Consider the following 14872-nt stretch of genomic DNA (forward strand, 5'->3'; position numbering starts at 1 on the left):
TTTGTGAGTCTTCCCCCGACTTGTTCTGTACATCAGAAAGACAGAGAGGATTATTTTATTCCTTCACCTACTTCTACCATCATTTATGCAATACATTTACCCCCCTATTAATGGAGCTAAGGGAAATCACCCCGCAGCATGGCAGGCTTCAGAGTTTAATCTCTCTTCTTTTTCAACTCTTAGGATAATACGAAAACATTTTCGTTCAGAAAACATGTTTATGCAGCATCAGCATCAAAAAGCCATTTTCTTGTTTTCCCTAATGACTTTATCAGACACATAGCAACACAATGAAAGATGTTGTTGTTATTCCTTTTCCTTTCCTTGATCTTTATGCTTTCATGGAAACATCATTAGCGAGGATAATAGTTGTGCCAGAATATATTCAACACATGGGCCTGACACTGTCATTCTAATGTGTCACCGAGATGATCTTTTATTTTTTCTTTTTTAAGCTCTCAGATATTCATCAAACACCCTTTTAGAAGCAGAAACCCCAGGTTACCCTTCTGCCGCCTTTCAGAGGGGGGCATGCAAGAGTTCCTCTCTACTTTCTCTGTAGTGGAATTCGTATTTGTAGAGGATAGTAGCATCTGAAATATCAAATACCCGGATTCAGTTTCTGGCTCTTTCTCCAACCTTTTTTGTGAATTCCTCTCTCTCTGGAGAAGGACGCAATTTGGTTTATGCCAACTTTGCTGATGACCAGTGTGATGAAATATGATCTCCCTCCAAGCTCTGGCAGAAAACACCTACTATAATTAAAAATGACATACAAAACCAGGCATTCCCCACTCCCCAGCCAAACAAATTAAAAAAAACCCCTACATTCCACTGTCTTGTCTGTCTAGTTATCTGTCCTGTTTAAGCTGGTGCTTTTATTAGCAAAGCTCTTTGGACTCAGGGATGGCCATTACATTTTGTCAGTCTAAGTCCTGGCTTTTCTGAAGTAATAAAATCCATAACTAGGAACACTTTTCTGAGAAGTGCTATTGCCTTTCTGTGTTACCTAGCAGCTGCTGTATAAAGTATGACTTTAGACTCTCTTAGCAGTCTTTTTCTCAGGAAATTATATACCAGTTTTGGCCTGCTGCATCTCCATTTCTCTGTGGGATGTTAGCAGGGAATGCTGCAGGAAAATCAATATCCAAAGAAGACAACTGAGTTCAGCTGTGCAGCAGAGACAGCCCATGTCCTCAAGACTTTAAGAGACCCGTTAGACAGAGGAGACAGACAGTAAATAAGAACATAATGTTACACACAGAGCAAACCCAGGAAGAAGAACTCGCTTGCCTGACTCCCGGTGCAACACTGCTTTTGTACTTAGCACTTAGGTTATGTCTTCAGAGAATAAACTTCCATTAGTTTGTATTAGGAAACTGTAACTTAAACTTTGTGTGAAGGAGCCTAAATAGATAAGCTTTACTTTTCAGGGCTTGCTAGCTTGCAGTCAGCTATAAGTTGCGTCTTAGCAGAGTGGCTTTATTCCTTTCTGGACTGCCACACAGGGAGAAAGCTGATACAAGTCTCTGCCATCAGTTGTTGTACCACCTTCCAACCACAAGCTCTTGCTGTTCTCTGGAGGTACCCATTCAGCCATACGTGGTTATATGTTGGTTATATGTTGATGAACATGTGCATATAGAATGTGAATGACTGCCATTTGAGCTTGCTGTGGTAGGTATTTTATTTCCTTAACTTTACAGGCTAGTTTGCAGAGTATTGTGTATTTTGTGGGGCGTTATTTGCTCAAAGAGAAAGTCTAGGGATGCACATTATTTTTTGAATGCTTTCTTGGCTGATCTCTTAAGAAGAGACTCCTGCATGTCTTCCCCTCAGCAGTAAGCTTTTCTCTCTGTATATCACTAGAGTCCCTTGTCCACAGTCCATCTAGACGTAGGTGAACTGCTCAGCCTCGCTTCATAGTTCTGAGATCCCATCTGAGATCTATTCATAAGATGCTCTGTAGCACAAACCAGGGCACCCTTAGGGTGTTGTATAAATTCATAACAAGGAATAACCGATTCTCAGCATTGCATGCAACAGCATTTAAAAACAAAAACAAAATAAAAAAACATTGTGGGACCTCAGAATGGTCTTACAGAAACACCAAATCCTATGCCCAGTGCTGTCAGGGTGCCTGAGCAGTGGGCAGCACAGGCAGGACCTGGGCAGTCCCCTTCACAGAAGGGGAATGGAAGCACTGTACCAGTGAGTAGCATCCATCCCTTTCATTTGAGGCTGTGCCCACATGAAGAAAGGGATTATTCTAGGTTTTCTTTAGAGATAATGGTGTGACTTGAGGATTTGGACTACATTCCAGAGGTTTCTCTTGTTGTGTTGGTTTGGTCAGAAATAGGGTGGTTAATCATCTAAAGGAGATAAATATGTGAAATTAACAGGATGAGGTAGATCCAAGGACATTACCTAAAAGTTAAAAGAAAAACTACAGTAACTCTGAATTTATGCTATGGTTTATCAGCCTCCAGAGTAGACAATAATCCATCATTTTTTTACAACTGTTTGCCTTCTCCTGCCTTTCTCCTCTTCTCTATCTTAATAGAGAAATAATAAAATCCAGTATTGTTACTGGAGCTTGGGACATAGCAATAGTAGTGGAAAAACTCCTTGTGTAAATGAATCCTGAAGACAGATACAGTTAGGTTTATGCCTCGTATAGATATCTGTCTCAGATATGGAAACAATTGATTTTCACCAAGGAATGGTTAAGAGATACTATTCCTTCCACTGGGGGCGGGGGGCGATAGGGGCACTCATTAAACAGTCCTTGTATACTGGATTTTTCTCGAATAAACAGATCTGTCTAGAGGTTCCTCCTATGTGCCCCCTCAGCTCAAACACTTTTGTGATAGCCCACAGACCATTGAATCAGTCTGGGACATAAAATCTCCATCTCCTTGCTCTTTCACTAACAGTTAACACAGCATTTTCAATGTGTCTAGTATAAATGTGTTACATCTCTACCCATAGCAGGTAGACAAACTGGTCATGGACTAATACTGTGTAGCACCACATATTAGAGTCAGTATTTTAAAATACGGAAAACATTTTTCGTGTGCACTTAAAGTGTCTCTCAAGCCAAAAGTAAATAGCTTGGGTTAATTAAGCAGACTATGTCTAAATTTGTTAAACCATTTTTACCTGGACTGAGTTTTGGCAGTTTAATGACAGCACTATCTCTTGAGATTTTTAAGTATTTTAAAATTTATCCCAGTATTTATCTAGGACCATAAGCTCTAAGTATTATTTCCCTTGCATATTACTATTATTTCTCTTCTCAGTTCTGACAGAACAGGTATGCAAAAAAAAAAAAAAAAAAAAAAAGATAGAAAGTCGACCTAACATATTTGAACCACTCAAAAATCCCAAAAAGATTTGGATCCATATGTCAAAAGAACCACAAGTAAACATTGATATTGGAATGTCAGGTGGTAATCTTTAAATTATCAGAAATTTGACTTAAAACCAATAAACTTATTTTTAAAAAAGTATAAATTGATTGAGTTTTTACTTTTTGCACAATTGTTGAGTATTCAGGCTAATAATGAAACCAAAACCAGATGTTGCCAAGATTCCAGGAGCTGTTGATTCATCAAGAACTAACAAAAGTGAGAACTGAAAACAACGAGGAACAGACTTCACTGCCACTTGAAAGGTTGTTGTAGCTCCTGTGAGATAAGAAGGTGTAGGCATAAACAAATATGTTGTAGGCGGTGCTGGCAAAATTGTCAGGAAAATCAGCACTGGATACTTACTCTGAAGTCCATTGAATTCCATGAAAAAATTGTTATTAACTTTAGTGGGCTCTGAATTAGACTTTGAGTTCAAGTGTTTTGACAGGCCTGCAGGAAAAGGATGAAAAAGAGCAGAGAAAAGAAAAAAGAATAAAACATTCAACTGAGGTGAATAATGTAGACTCCAACAGCAAGAAATAGAAAAGAAGACGGGCTGTAGCAGGAAGCAGGGCTGTGAAGTGACTGCAGAGCTGCGTATGTGAATTCACACACTTTTCACACCATTTCTCAGATGTTCACTTTTCTGAGAACTAAATTCAGTCAGCATTTTTTAAATATATGCATTAATTTATTTTTAGGAAAGGAAAAGCCTGCAACTGAATATTGGTGGCTCCAGGATGCTGAGAGGGAAGGTAGTGATTTATAATACATTATAGGAGTGGGCATGATAAAAGTCTGGAAAAGGATTCTATTGCTCTGCAGCCTCTGGTCTCTGCATAACTTAAGCTACAAGGTGCCTCTTGCAGACTGCATGGTTTTAACTTGAAGCTATTACCAGCATTTGAGATAACATATTGTTTAATCCTTCTAACTTCAACATGAATCATTCAGAGGAATGAGGGGAGGAGGGGAAACACTGAGGGGATGGAAAGAGAAAGACTTTCGTAAGAATTGTTAGAAGTATGAGCTGCAGGACCTCGTCATAAGGCAGAGAGATGCTAAGCCATCTGTGTAGGGAAGGTGAGATGCTACCTGACAGCTCTTGGGGATCTGTGAGCACGCCTACCAGGCTGGGAAATAAGAAGCATACAGTGGCTTGCCCCTAGGCTTTGGTCTCTGTCAAGGAGTACATCAATCCCTGACCAGTGATGTCTCTTTTAAAGACATTTATTTTCCTTCAGCAATGACCACTGCTCGTGCCATTGGAGCACTGGAGTCTTTCCTTCATTGTGGATCCCTCTCCACAGCAAATCCCTCCACAGGGCCACATCAGTGCAGATGTGGAGAGATGTTCATCTCACCTCTCACACCCTGCCTCTGAAGCCTTGTAGTGCCCTTCAGGACTGAGCTGAGATCTTGGGTATCCGAGTCAGCTAAACTCTTGGAGCAGACTGTTTGCGTGTAATACTCACAGGTTTTCCTAGAGCTGTATAGTGCCAAAAATAGATGTCGGTTTCTTTAGTCAAAACTCTATGTCCTGCATTCTGTGAAGCTTTTTGTGCAAAACTGAATTGTCTGTTTTTTCTTGGCCTCACTTTCACAGGCTTTTGGCACATTTATTTTTGTTTCAAGAGCACTCTTTTTATTTACTAAGAAGCCCCTATCTTATATATTCCTAACCTGTCAAGTATTCTAGTTTCATGACTTTGACACAATCCAGCTGTTATACTGCAAAGAACAGCTTGTTTCCTCTTTTTGCTGAGCCTGAAGGATATTTTTTGGCCAAAACATTAACTTTAATACATCAATACATTTAATGAGATTTATATCTGCATCCAAAATTCACCCATGGTGGCCTTTTAGCCTTTCAGTCAGCTGTTGGCAGCCTTGCATTCTTGACTATTTGTTTGAAATTCAAGCTTGTATGGAGTGTTTCTGCCCATTAAACTGACTTGAATTAAATATTCCCTTGGAGCTGATTTGTGTATAACCAAGAAAATGTCTTTTTTTTTTTTTTTTTTTTTTCCTAAACAAAGAAAAAAAAAGAAGCAGTGAGCAGCTGGGTGTCAGATTTAGTCTCACTCTTCTTGGAACTATTTGTGGCCTCAGAATAGAATAAATATCCACATTTTTTCATCCTGTATCAAGGTGATTTTAGTCAATTGACTCATCAATCATAAATTTCCATATAGAGGACTCCATGAAACCAAAAGTTCTCTATTTTCTTTGTGGCTTATGTGCAGACGGACCTTACATATAAATGCTTCTCTTCTAGTCAACCTTACAATCTTCTTTTTACAGCACCAAGCAGAGTTACTTTCCTAGGCACAAGGGTGCTAGTTCTTTACCCTACATTGAAGCACCTAGAAGCAGATTTTGCCAGAGCTGAAGATGGCATACGGACAAAGATTCAGCCTAGTAGCTTGAAGTTAGGTGGCTGGAGGTGGTGGATAGTCTGCAGGGTCTTTGAGAGGTGTGTTCGGCCTGGAAATTATCATACAATACCTACTGGAAGTCCACACAATTTTGGAATTGATTACTGTAGCCCTCAAAATTTATCTTAGGGTCTCTGCGATGGTAGCAGGTACCTGTGCTCGGGAAACTAAGCTGACCTCTGGGTTCTGTACGCTTATTGTGGTTGATGGAAATCTAGTCAACACAGGGCTCTTTGGCTGACCAAATTATCACTTGTTTAGTGTGTTTGGTGTTTGGTGTGAGCTGAACCATTCTCTACTATCTATTAACTGTCAAGACTATACCAGATGCACGCTTACCCAGCTTGGATATAAACCCTATTTTGTGATGTTTGTATCTAAGTGTCTGAATACTGAGCATAACTGCCACCTATAGTCTCTTAGACTGAAGAAAATATTCCTTTGTGCAGCCAATCTCACGTAGACCAATTTTTCTGGGTTAGGAGAAGGAAATACACAATCCCATGGAATGACAGAATTGTTTGGGTTGGGAGAGACCTTCAGGATCTTCAGGTCCTGCTGTAAACCTAACATTGCCAAGTCTGTCACTAAACCATGTCCCTAAGTGCCACAACTACATATCTGTGAAATACCTCCAGGCACTATGACTGTTTCAGTGCCTGAAAACCCTTTCAGTGAAGTAAAATTTCCTAATAACTAGTTTAAACTTCTCCTGATGTAACTTGAGACCATTTTTTCTCATCCTTTCCCTTGTTAAGAAACCAACACCCACCTCACAAGAGCCTCCTTTTAGGCAGTTTTAAAAAGCAATGAGGTCTCCCCTCAGCTTCCTTTTCTTCAGACTGATCTTCATTTCTGTCACTATTTCTCCTTCCATTTTGTAATGATATTGTCAAGGAGAAAAAGTCATCAATATTTGGAACACGGGCTCATTTGAGCTACATTTTGTTCGTTATTATTACTGCCAGTAGTACTACTTAGGTTTTTATAACTTTTTTCCTTGTATATTTCTTATAGAACTCCCTAAGCCAAGAAGATATTCCTATCCTGGCTTTTATGAGGCTCCGAAACACAGAGAAAAATTAAACAATTTGTCAACAGTTAAAATGGAGGTTAGTGGTGTAGCTGGAAATAAACCACTGGTCAGAATAACAATGGTAGACAAGCAGTTTCCAGGGTATATTTGTCAAACGTCTGGAAGAGTGCCTTGCTTTACATTGGGAATGGTTCTTTAAAGAAGAAGTCTCTATTTCACATGAGAAGAAAGAACACAGGGTAATGGGTGAAAGTGTCATATTAACAGGTAGGAAGAGACAAGAATCTGGACCTAAAATAAAGGCAAAAGTGGCTGGAGAAATTAAGTGAGGTACAAATAAAATTACCAGGGAAACACCATTTTAGGTTATGTTTCCTCTTATTAGAAAGGGGAATTCAGTCCCATTTTTTGGAGGATGGGGACAAATACTCACACATGATTCCTCAGCCTCTTTATAGACACAAATCCATTCTTTTAAAATAGGCTGAAATCAGGATTTTCGCTTTCTATCCCTGAATCTCTGGTTCCTTTTACAATCCCAGATATATTTAACAAAAAATTAAAAAGGAAGAAAAAGAAAAGGAAAAATAAAAACTCCTTTACACACTGACAACTCCATTGGTATCAGTCACAAATGCTTACAAGGATTACAGCGCGGTAATGAGCTTTTGTACTAATGGTACATCTTTTAATAACTGCTATCTGCACTTCCAGTTGTAAGTGATAAGTGAGGATATATTGTTAATGACAAAATGCCTCACCTTTCCCCTCCCTCCACCCTGATACTTCATCTCTCTCTGAATTCCTCAGTTGAAGGTTGAAGAGGCATTAGAGTTAATTCTGAAGCTGTTGACTGAGACTGTGCGCTGCTGTTCGCGGCTGGTGTCTCCCAGCCGATCACAGGGCTGAGCTCCTGCTCTGCTGGATCCCTTTGGGCTGTGGTACTGGGTACCCTCACAGTGGTACGAGGTGATGATGCCCAAACGAAAAATAGCAAAATGCTTCCTTTCATGGCACCTACTGATAACGGGAGGGAAGAAGAAAATGTCATAGCAATAGCCTTGTTTCAGCAGCAAAGAGAACCATGAAGGGCCCAGAGGATCAGAGGTTGAGGCCTGGGCAAAACGGTTTCGGCTTTCTCCTCTGCCTTCTCGTGTGATAAGGCATTTATTTTTGTAGTGCCCCCTCCGAAGCAAGACTAACAGCATTTCCCCATCTCACATGAAGGATCGGAAGGGAAAGAGAACGGGGATACAATCATTCAGTGAATGTCAGGTCATTACTTATTGTGATGGAGATGTAATGTTGTGAAACTTTGTTGCTCTGGAGCTTTTTGAGATTAGACAGTGTCAGCACCAGACTGCATTGCTCATCCTCCCTTGGGTGCAGCTAAGTCTGTGCCCTGTGATTCCATAGCTGTGGCTACATCTTTATTTCAGCTTTAACTTCCCCTCTTAGCACCCTTTTATTTTTTTATTTTCTTCTTTTTTTTTTTCTTCTTTTTTTTTTTCATCTGTGAAAGGAGAGAGATTTAATTTCCATGAAGCTTCACAGAGGAGCAGAGAAAGAGGCAGCTCACATTACAGGTTTACTTAGTCTCTGTTCATCTGGAAGTATCCATCTGTGGTGGACAGCACAGTCAGTACTGACCCAAGATCTTTAGGGTCTCTCTGTATGGCTGTTTCCCCTCAACTGGCACAATCGTAGCTATATAATCTGTGTCACCCTGTGTTTTTTCCTGATTTCTCTTTAGTACAGGAACAATTCTATTCAAGGATCAGAGGCCGAAATGATGCTGGAGTGCTGCCTGGGAACCTCACTGAGAAACGCCCTCTAACTTGGAGCTCTGATCCAGCTCAGCACATTTCCACAGCCACAGTGACTGTGGTGTGCAGCATGGCAAATTGCATGAGTGGCAAAGATGAAGGAGTTTCACTTAGAAAGAATAAGAACAAAAATATAATACAAATAAGAAAAGATCTGGCTTCTAGAGAGAGTTTGTGATGATAAAAAAATGAATGAAACCTGCTGAAAAGGATCCTTGTACTAGTTGAGCAGTTCATCTTCTCACCATGCTTTGTAATCAAAGAAAAACAAGACCTTAATAAACCTCCTTTATTCAAGTGATATATAGATCTGACCATAAAATTGAACTTTCAGGAAGATTCCAAGTCTTAAACACTTTTTTTTGGTGTTTTCTTTAGTTTTAATTTAGGACCAAATGTAATCTGGAATTTTGTGCAAAAGAGAATATTTGCAAAAGGAAATGTCAGAAGCACAGTAAACACAATTATCACTACTGCCCAGAACTGTCTAGAAAAATTTCCATGGAGAATTTTATAAAAATTAGCACATTCCAGAAATATTTCAGTTTTGCCTAAATGGCATTTTCGAGAAGAAAATAGGTATGTAAAAATAGTTTGGGAGGTTGTATGGCTTATTTTATTATATTATTTTTTTCAGTAAACCCATTTGCTTGGATTTTTAAAACTAGAGACAGAAGCAAATCACTAGACAATGTAAGTGTGGATAATAATCCTACCCTGGGAGAGAAATGGAATATTTTAATAATGTGAGGTCCTTATGATCTCTGCCTGCTAAGATTATATGGTAATAATATTTTTTGATGCAGAAACAAGTGCCAAGTCTTCACTATACAAAATACCATGGAGTAGAAATTGTGCCATGAGACAGCAAAATGGGACATGAAAAACAACCATTTAGGAATGCTCCCCTACAAATATCCATAAGCATACTTCCTTCAAATCTATCAAAACGTTTTTTTTAAAAAATATGTATATGTATATGTATATGTATATGTATATGTATATGTATATGTATATGTATATGTATATATATATATGTATATGTATCTGTATCATTTTATTTATGTATTTAATATGAAAAAAGTAATTTTCTTCTTGCAACTGTATTTTGAAATGTTAAATTTAAATAATCCATTAAGATGTTCAAACAGAACATCTAATACTCTGAATATATCCTAATATACTGCAAAAAGTTTCAGAATATTTATACACAAGTACATGTACATGCATACACATACACACACATAGTATTTCTATTGTCATAACATAGCTAATTCAAATCAGTTTTAAACATCTTTTTCTGACCAATTCAGTTGAAGAGGTAGAGGATGAGAAATGTTGCATGAAAAAAAGAGAAATGTAAGTGCTATTTCTCCAGGATATTTCCCAAGTATTCACAGAATCACAGAATCACAAGGTTGGAAAGGACCCACTGGATCATTGAGTCCAGCCATTCCTAACACTCCCTTAAATCATGTCCCTAAGCACTTCATCCACCCGTTCCTTAAACACCTCCAGGGAAGGTGACTCGACCCCCTCCCTGGGCAGCCTCTGCCAGTGCCCAATGACTCTTACTGTGAAGAATTTTTTTCTGATATCCAACCTGAACCTCCCCTGACGGAGCTTCAGGCCATTCCCTCTTGTCCTGTTCCCTGTCACTTGGGAGAAGAGCCCAGCTCCCTCCTCTCCACAACCTCCTTTCAGGTAGTTGTAGAGAGTAATAAGGTCTCCCCTCAGCCTCCTCTTCTCCAGGCTAAACAACCCCAGCTCTCTCAGCCGCCCCTCACCAGCTTTGTTGCTCTTCTCTGAACACACTCCAGAGCCTCAACATTCTTCTTGTGGTGAGGGGCTTGTTTCAAGCTATTTCCTTGTTTCAAGCTATTCCCAGTGCAAAGACAGTATCTTTGAACATCATAGCTCTCAATGGATTTTATTTCATTCCATCTCTTTTTTAAACCCATGGGAAATTTAGCATACAGAGCATCTTGTGGCAAGGAGTTTCAAGAAGTACTTCCTTTTGTTCATTTATAAATTCCCGTCTGCCTGTTTCATTTCAGGACTTAGTCCATATTTTGAAAAATTCAATGAACAATGTTTTCACAGACCTTTATCATACCGTGTCTCAGACATCTGGGTTTTAGGCTTAGAAGTTTCATGTGTGGATAATGTTTCATGTCTGTGATCCTTCCTGTTGCCTTTTTTCTATATCATCTTCAGTTCTCTTACTTACTTTAAGAGATGAGCAAAAGTGGAACTGCACACAGCATTGTGTGCATTGGCATCCCAGACTTGCAGTGTTTTCCTCTCTCTTGCATTCCTAATTCTAGGTATCGGTAAGCTGGTATTTTCTTAAGATTATCTTTTACCATCCCAAGACCTGATTTCTAAATAGTTCTGAGCTCATCACGACTTGAACAACTTGAAGATTTCTGTTCCCATGTTCATCAGCAGAGTCCAGAACTGAGTTCTCCGTGTGAGGAAAAAGGAAAATAAGGGACAAAAAGCTCTAGGACATGATAATACCTCCAGATAATAATCCTAAGCAAGAGGTTTAGAGAGAAGGCCATCATAGAAAGCTGTTATCTGTAATACAGGAAAGGCTGAGTGAGCTGAAAGATAATGGAAAGTCCAGTGTCAAGGATATAAATTGTCAGAAAATAAAAGATGGAGAAAGGTTAAAAATGGAATTAAAGAGAGATTAACATTGTTTGGAATCATATTTATGGAAAGCAGTCTCCTAAAGGAGAGCACTGTGGTGAAAAAGAATTCAACATAAAGTCTGCTTACCCAGGGAAAAACAAGAAACTGAGGCAAAAAAAAAAAAAGTGTTCAGTGTCAGACATTGTCATCTCTGCCACAGAACTGACAGTTCATTCAATAAGTTTCAAGCCTATGACTCGGTATTACAAGCTTTAAAAGCTCCAGCTGAAAACAATTGCTATTAATAACCCTCCTGCTTTGCAATATGAAAGCATCAGGTACAACAGTGAGACACTTATAATCCCCCCATGTTAGACAGCAGCAGAACAGCACTCAGCCAACCATGGAGGAGAATCCTATAAAAATACCCAGATCCATCTTTCCATGATGGATGGTCTTTGTACAAGCACTAAAGTGTGTTCCCTTTAGTACCACTGTCTATTGATGCTGAGCTACTAAGTAATCTGTGGGAAACTAGGAAGCAATCGCCATGATAAAAAATGAAATGAATTGGGGATAAAGCTGGAATTTCGTCAAAACCATCATGATCAGAACAATATTGCCTGAGAAATGGGGAGCTTTATATCTGTCAACATGTCAGTGCTTGGACAGGAAACCAAAGCCTTGGAGATTGGTGTCAGAAGAGGGATCTTTTTCTTCCATAAGCACCATGCATGTACCAACATGAAATACAAATGCAATCTTGCTGACTAGAATTCATGACAAGTAGCTCCTGTGAGAACAGTCTGAAACTGGTAAGGCTGCTCAGATATTCCTAGAAGACTTCTCATATATTCACTAAGCATTTACTCAACCTTTACTCATAAAATATATCCTGCTAATTCATAGGACCCTTTTCTACACAATACTGGATTTATTTGTGAGTTTCAGTTGAACCCGATTCTGCATACCTTGTGTGAACTAATGAGAATTAATCATCAACACTGAAGAATCATCATTCACAGGAATAAAGAAACAGATAGGATCAAGTCCTACACAAGTACTAAGAACAAAGTCCTGATTTGTGGGATCTAAAACTGATTGAAAGAAGAATCAAAACCAAACAAAGGACATTGTGATTTTCAGAAAGAAAAATAGTCAGCAAAGTCACATAGAAAAAAAGTTGACCAGTTGGGATTTGATAGCTTGGAGCTACCATGTGGTTATGGGAAAATGGATGAATATTCAAGGACAAAATCAACTGTTTTGGGGGAATAATAACATGATGTCAAGAAAGAAAAGCGGACTGAAACCTGCTTCCTCTCTGTATGTGTGTTAGAGATTCAGAGTGCGGAAGAATCATAATATCTACATAAAGTCACAGAATAAGTGCTATTGGAAGGCACCTTTGGAGTTTCTCTACTCCAGCCCTCAGCTGAGACCAGGGTCACCTTGAGCAGGTTTCTCAGGACCATGTCCATTCGGGATTTGACCATCTTCAAGGATGGAGACTCTAAAACCTCTCTGGGCAACTTGCTGCAGTAATTCACCACTCTCACAATAAAAATTTTCTTCCTGTGTTTAAATAGAATTTCCTGTGTTTTCAATTTGTGCCTGCAGACTCTTGCCCTGTCACTGAGCCTTCCTTACTATCCCTCCTAAGTGACTTATCACATTAACGTAAGATCCCTCTTAGCCTTCTTTTCTGTTGACTGAAGAATTGCAGCTCTCTCTGCTTCTTTTCTTATGCTTAACCCTCCAGACCCCTCATCATCTTTGTGGCTCTTTGCTGGATTTGCACCGGTATGCCCATGTCTCAGTTCTGGGTGGCCCAGAACTGAACTCAACACTCTAGATGTGAGCCTGCTTTCTTCTTCTGCACTAGAACCACGTTAGGTCTCTAGACAGGAAATAAAGAGTCGGTGGAGCAAGATTTCACAGGCTTTTATGAGAGTGATTTAAAATAACTCAATAGAACTTTTGGGAAAACATAAGCAAAGAAAAACTAAAAAAATGAGTGACTCATACATCAACAAGGGGAAATACTGCCCACTTTCTGTTAAACAGTTTTTGGGGAGAAGCTGACTGAAAACACAAGGGTTGTGAAGCTTCATGTTTTTGAAGTCTGCAGGGGGATAATCATGAGTAGTAAGCCTATAGCTCAATTTATCTGATATTGATCATTTGCTGCAGAGAGCTCTAGCGCCTTTCGTGAGAGGATTGTCCAGCTAAACTCTGAATAAGATCCTTATATGGTAGCCTTAGCACCTTTAGCTGTTTAGAAAAAAACTTTTGTGGATGGGGAAGGTTTCTCTAGGCTGAAAGGAATCTTACTTTCTGAGCTGAATGTGCTTTTTTTTTGGTGTTGTTTACAAAATGCTTTAAAATCTCTAGGTTTGAGTTATATGAGACTGGGGAATTGCAAGTGCTTTTCATGCCTGGAGACCATTTCGGATGCTTTGCTTATCCACAAGTAATTCAATGTTTGGGAAAGCAAACTTGTCATGGAGATCATCTGCAGTGAGGAGCAAGAGAAGAGAAAGGAATAAAAGGACTAGAAATATCAAAAATGGAAATATTAAAGCCATAAGGCTGGATAACCTTTTTCTCCTAGAAGATCTCATGACTCAAAGGAAAAGAAACATACTTATATAAGATGAATATATGGCTATAAGTTGGGAAGGGGAAAATTTAGGTTAAACCTTAGGAGTAAAGTGTTCATGATGGGGGTGGGAAGACACTGGCACAGATTGCCCAGGGAATCTGTCGATGACCCCTCCCTGGAAGTGTTCAAGGTCAGGCCTGGTGGGGACTCAAGCAGCCTGGTCTGGTGGAAGGGGCATTGGAACTGGATGGGCTTGAAGGTCCCTTCCAAACTAACCATTCTATGAATATCAAGAATTATTATAAATATTTGACCACTTCTTGGTGACAGTTTATTTAGTAATCTGTAAGCCTTCTTTATTTGCATTTGTGTTCATTTTTGTTTGTTTCATTATTGGGTTTTTGGCCTTTTTTTTCTGTCTCGTTTTGATGTTTATCTTTTCCTTTGTTGTGGAAGAAAGTACACTGAACCCATTACCTCTTTTTCTGACCCAGCAGAATGAGTCCTGTGTTCCTTTATTACAAGTTATCTACTTTTGTTCATACAGATCACCCAAATAAAGCCAATGCATGGAAAAACATGTACAACCATCTGTGCTCTGCAAGTGGAACAGGGTATATTTTTGGAGTTGTATTTAGGTGACCTAGCCTTTTTCTATTTAAATGCCTTCTCTGAGATGGCTCACTTACATTCTGCCTTCAGTAGAAGCATGTAGGCAGTGATCGATATGTTCAATTTTGGACAGTGGTGTTAAGCTAGACTGAATCCTGTAATTGCCCTTGCCCTGTTCCTTCCATTGATATCATCACTGCTTAAGTGATTAACACGGACTCCATCCCTACTGACGTGAAATCCACCCAACAGTTTCATAAGTGTATAACCAAGAATGAATTCATATTGGAAGTTAGTAAGAA

This window comes from Cuculus canorus, chromosome Z, assembly GCF_017976375.1.
Source record: "Cuculus canorus isolate bCucCan1 chromosome Z, bCucCan1.pri, whole genome shotgun sequence".
Taxonomy (NCBI): Eukaryota; Metazoa; Chordata; class Aves; order Cuculiformes; family Cuculidae; genus Cuculus; species Cuculus canorus.